Source organism: Marmota flaviventris, chromosome X (genome assembly GCF_047511675.1).
Source record: "Marmota flaviventris isolate mMarFla1 chromosome X, mMarFla1.hap1, whole genome shotgun sequence".
NCBI lineage: Eukaryota > Metazoa > Chordata > Mammalia > Rodentia > Sciuridae > Marmota > Marmota flaviventris.
In genome coordinates, this window is record NC_092518.1 from 103334568 (window position 1) to 103340154 (window position 5587).

The 5587-nt window shown below is 34.4% G+C and overlaps 1 non-coding gene across 1 annotated transcript; it reads right to left on the minus strand.

The window, feature by feature from the left end:
* Nucleotides 1-2856: 2856 nt before the first annotated feature.
* On the minus strand, nucleotides 2857-2976 carry LOC114092437 (small nucleolar RNA SNORA61). Its single transcript, XR_003582719.1, has one exon. It is a non-coding gene; the product is annotated as a small nucleolar RNA SNORA61 (small nucleolar RNA).
* Between the last annotated feature and the right edge of the window lie 2611 nt (nucleotides 2977-5587).

The window sequence follows — 5587 nt, forward strand, 5'->3', positions numbered from 1 at the left end:
AGTGGCAAAGTGCTTCTGGGTTCAATCCCTTGTACTGAAAAGCAGGAGCGGGAGGAGGGAGCAGGTATTTTCTTTTTCTTTTTTGAGTTGTAAAAGTTATTACATATACTGGATGTTAGAACGTTAACAGAGATATGAGTTAAGGATAATTTCTTCTATTCTGGGATACTCTTTTTACTTTCTTCATGATATCCTTTGATATAAAAAGTTTAAATTCGGAGCAAGTCAAATTTATCTGCTTTTTTTTTTCATGTTTTGGTATCATTTCTAAGAATACATCACCAAACTCAAGCTCATGAAAATTTCTGTTTTATTCTAAATAATCATGGTTTTAGCTTAGCTATTTTTAGATCATAGATCTATTTTGAATTCTTTTACATGTGCATATACAGTTGTCTGAGCACAATGTGTTAAGAGGATTACTCTTTCCTCATCAAATTTTTGGCATCCTTGTACAAAATCAATGGGCCATAGATATATATGGTTTATTTCCGGACTCTCAATTATATCCCATATTTCTATTTGTTTTCATATGCCAATGCCACACTTTGTTAATACTGTAGACATATATAGTGAGTTTTGAAATTGTGAAGTTTGGTGTTGTTGTTGGGTTTTTAAATTTTTATTTTTTGGTACGAGGCATTGAATCCAGGGACTGTTAACCACTGAGCCACATCCCCGGGTTTTTTTTTATTTTTTAACTTTTGAGTCAGGGTCTCGCTAAGTTGCTTAGGGCCTTGCTAAATTGCTGAGGCTAGCTTTGAACTTTCAAACCTCCTGCCTCAGCCTCCCCAGTTACTGGGATTACAGGCATGTGCCACCACAGTCCACGGAAAGTGTAAGTTCTTTTCAGTATTGCTTTAGCTATTTGGGGTCCTTTACAATTGCATGTGAATTTGAGGATCAGCTCTTTCATTTGTGGAAAAAAAAATGCCTTTGAAATTTTGATACTGATTGCATTTAAACTAAATTGTGTTGGATAGTTTCTCCATCTTAACAAGAAGTACTCCAATGTTACAAGTGACACAAGTTGTCTTTCCTTTTTTTTCAGCCTCTTTTACTTTCCTTAGTTTTATAGTTTTCTGTGTACAAACTTTCACCTGTTTAAATTTATTCAGATAGTTTATTCTTTTGGATGCTATTATAAATAAAATTATATTAATTTAATTTTCTCATTGTTTATTGTTGGTATTTAGAAGTAAAACTGATTTTTTTATATTGCTCGTGTACTCTGCAATTTTGCTGAATGGGTTTTTTAGCTCTACTAAATTATGGAGTTTTCTTCTCTCTAAGTTGGAATTTTCCATAACATGTCATCTGTGAATCCAGTTAGTTTGATCTCTTTCTTTCTAATATTGCTGAGTTTTATTTATTTTTGTTGACTAATTGTTTGGGCTAGACCCTCCAGCATGATATTGAACAGCAGTGTGAAATCCTTTTTGTATTCCACAGCTTAGTGGGAAAGCTGTCCTTTCACCATTCCGTTTGTATTAAATATGAATTTTTTTAAAAAAAATTTAGTTGTAAGTGCACACTGTACCTTTATTTAATTAATTTAGTTATTTTTATGTGAAGCTGAGGATAAGACCCAGTGTTCACATGTACTAGGCAAGCACTCTATCACTGAGCCACAACCCCAGCCCCTAAATGTGGATTTTTAATACATGTCCTTTATCATGTAGAAAATGTTCCCTTCCATTTCTACTTTTTATATATTTTTAGTTGTCGATGGACACAATACATTTATTTATTTATTTGTTTGTTTGTTTATTTATTTATTTATTTGATACGGTGCTGAGAATCAAATCCAGTGCCTCACACTTGCTAGGCAAGCGTTCTGCCACTGAGCTAAAACCCCAACCCTTACTTTTCTAAGTGTGTTAGCATGAAAGGGTGTTGAATTATGTAAAATGATTTTTCTGCATATAATGAAGTGATCACATGCTTTTTTCAAACTCTTTTTAAAAAATATTTATTTCTTTAATTTTTAGGTGGATACAGTATCTTTATTTCACATTTATGTGGTGCTGAGAATTGAACCCAGTGCCTCACTCACGCTAGGCAAGCGCACTACCACTTGAGCCACATCCCCAGCCCATCAAACTCTTTCTTTTAAAGTGTTTATTTATTTTTTTAGTTATAGGTGGACACAATATCTTTATTTTATTTTTATGTGGGGCTGAGGATCGAACTCAGTGCCTCATGCATTCTAGGCGACACTCTTCCTCTGAGCCACAATCCCAGCCCCTCAAACTCTTTTGTTTTTTAAAAATAGTTTTTAGTTATAGATGGACACAAAACCTTTATTTTATTTATTTATATGTGGTATTAAGGATCGAACTCAGTGCTTCACACGTGCTAGGCAAGCACTCTGCCACTGAGCTGCAATCCCAGCCATCTTTATTCTTTTAATGTACTGTGTTGCATTGATTCAATCTCTTATATTGAATCACCCTTACATTTCTGGCATAAATCCTAATTAGTCATGGTGTACAATACTTTCAATATTGTGTTGGATTTGGTTTGCTCATATTTTGTTTTATAAGGAATATTGGTGAATAATTTTTCTTGTGGTGTCTCTTTGACTTTTGTGTCATTGAAATACTAGCCTCATAGAATGATTTAGGAAATATTCATTTCTCTAATACTTTTTGAAAGAGTTTGAGAATAAATAATGATAATTAGTTTTTAAATGTTTCATATAATTCACTAGTGGAACCATCTGCCCTTTGGCTTTTCCTTGTTGGCAGGATTTTTTATTACTGATTCAATCTTATTACTTGTTACAGGTATCTGGAGATTTTCTTTCTGTATCAATGTGGGCAATTTGTGTTTCTTTTTTTTCTTCTTCTTTACCTCTGTTTGAAACAAGCTGGTGTGTTAGATAACAGACTAGAACACCATATGGCCAGCTTCAGTATTACTTTTCCTCCTTTTACAACCACCAAGATCTGATAGGAAAGGGAACCAGAGGGTGCAATTTGTGTTTCTATAAAATATGTACATTTTATCTAGGTTTTAAAATTTATTGGCATTCAATTATTCACTGTATTCTCTTATAATTATTTTTATTTCTCTAAGGTTGTTAATAATGTACCCACTTTCATCTTTTTGTTTTAGTTGTTTCTTTGTTTTCTTTGTCAGTTTACCTAAAGAGTTGTCAGTTTTGCTATTTAAAAAAAACAACTTTTGCTTTCCCTGATTACTTATATTGTTTTTCTGTTTTCTTCTACACTTTTGATCTATTTCAGTCTTTATGATTTTCTTCTTTCTGCTGGCTTTGGGTTGTTTGCTTTTTTCTAGTTATGTGGAGCATGCCATTAGGTTATTGATTTGAGGTTTTCTTCTGTTTTATATAGGTGTCTACGCCTATAAATGTACGTTTGAGCACTGCTTTTGTTACTTCTTTTTTTTAGTTTTTTTAGTTGTTGATGGACCTTTTAATTAATCAATTAATCTTTTTATTTATATGCAGTGCTGAGAATCAAACCCAGTGCCTCATGCGTGCTAGGTAAGTGCTCGACTACTGAACTACAACCCCAGCCCTCCCGTTCATTTTTGTATGTCATATTTTCCATATTATTTGTCTATAAATGTTCTCTAATTTCTCCTTTTACTCATTGGTTGTTTAATAATGTGTGGATAATTTCCACCCTTCTGAGAATTTTCTAGTTTTCTTTCTTTATGTTATTGATTTCTAGTTTTATTCCATTGTGGTTGCAGAAGGTACTTTATATGGTTGCAATCATTTTAGATTTATTAAAACTTGTTTTGTCACTTAACATATGTCTATACTGGAAAATATTCCAAACTCACAGGAGTTGAGTGGGGCTCTAGATATGCCTATCCATTAGGCCTAGTTGGTTTACAATATTCAACTTACTTTCTTCCTTACTGATCTTCCATATAGATGCTCTGTTATTGATGTGGGAATTTGAAGCCTCCAACTATTATTATAAAACTATTTTCCCTTCAATCATGTCAATAAGCATTACTTGTGATTTTTTACTGTGTTGTTTGCTATATATGTGTGTATTTATATCTATATTCCTTTCTATATAACTTTTTTAGTGAATTATAGTTCTACATAATAGTGGGGTTAATAATTTTTATTTATTCATAAATGCATATCAGATGGTTTTCTCTATTTCAATCTCCGCTACCCCTTCCCTCCTCTCCTCCCTCCCCTGATACTATTCCTCTATTCAACTGGTCTTCCTCAATTTTTTTTGTGGGGGGTACCTGGGATTGAACTCAGGAAAACTAAGCCACATCCCCAGCCCTATTTTCTATTTTACTTAGAGACAGGGTCTCACTGAGTTGCTTAGCGACTTGCTTTTGCTGAGGACTTTGATTCTCCTGCCTCAGCCTCCACTTGCCAGGGACAAAATCTACAACCTTAGTGGCACACCCCCAGGGACCTACCTACTCCAACCACACTCTATACCTTCCTATAGTTACCATGCAGTTAATCCCTATCAGTGGAATAATGCACTGATTAGGTTAAGGATCTCATAACCAATCATCATTTCATCTCTAAACTTTTTTTGCATTGTCTCATATTTGAGATTTTGGGGGACACCTCCATAACAACCAATGTATAATATCCTTTGTCGCTTGTGACTTTTTCAGAAAATCTATTGTCCCAATATCTGTCTTTTGATTACCTTGGTATTCATTACATACTTGCACAGAATCCCCAGATTTAGCCCTGGTGGAATCCTAGGGTACTCTAAGGTGTTTTCTGAGCATTTGTCTTGGTTGTAGTATGCACATTGCATTCCATTTTCCTCAGTGGACTTGGTGGCCCTTTCAATCCCTTATATACCCAAGAAACGTTCTCCTTAGCACTTTCTCCTGAGCTTTCTAGGAGAAAATCTCCTTAGGATTTTGGGTCCATCTCCTGTTTGTCTCATCTATTGTCCCTCTCCTGCTGCAAGTGTACAAAGGCATTGTGTATCAGTAAAACCTCTCAGTGCATACCCTCCAACCTGGAAAGTAACAACAGCCTGGAGGGAAGGGAATAAGTCAACCTTTGAGCTGTGCTCCCAGTAAATCACCAGATAGGTGAAAATACATAGCAATAGCATTTAAAAATAAGGATTGTATTAATCTCTCAGCACCAGAAAGCCATAAAAAGAACTCAAGTGGCACTTCCAAGGTTGGAAACAGAGAATGTTAAGTTAATGGGGAAAAATTGTTTTTAATATTTATTTTTTAGTTGTACACAATACCTTTATTTCATTTATTTATTTTTATGTGGTGCTGAGGATTGAACCCAGGGCCTTGCAGGTGCTAAGTCAGCCCTCTACCACTGAGCTACAACCCCAGCCCTGGTGGGAAAATTTTTCACAATGTTCTGTTACTGAAATTCAACTGACCCTTTCTTCTTAAGGGTTCCAAAAACTATTGATTCTGTCTTCAACAGTTTATGACTGTTTCAACGTAGGAAGTGATTTTATTCAAGCTTCTTCCACCATCATTTGCTGTGATATCACTCTAGTGCATGTTTATATTTTTAAGACATCTTAATTTAGATTAAATTTCCTACAATTTATATTTTTCTTTCTTTATACTTTTTAAAGAA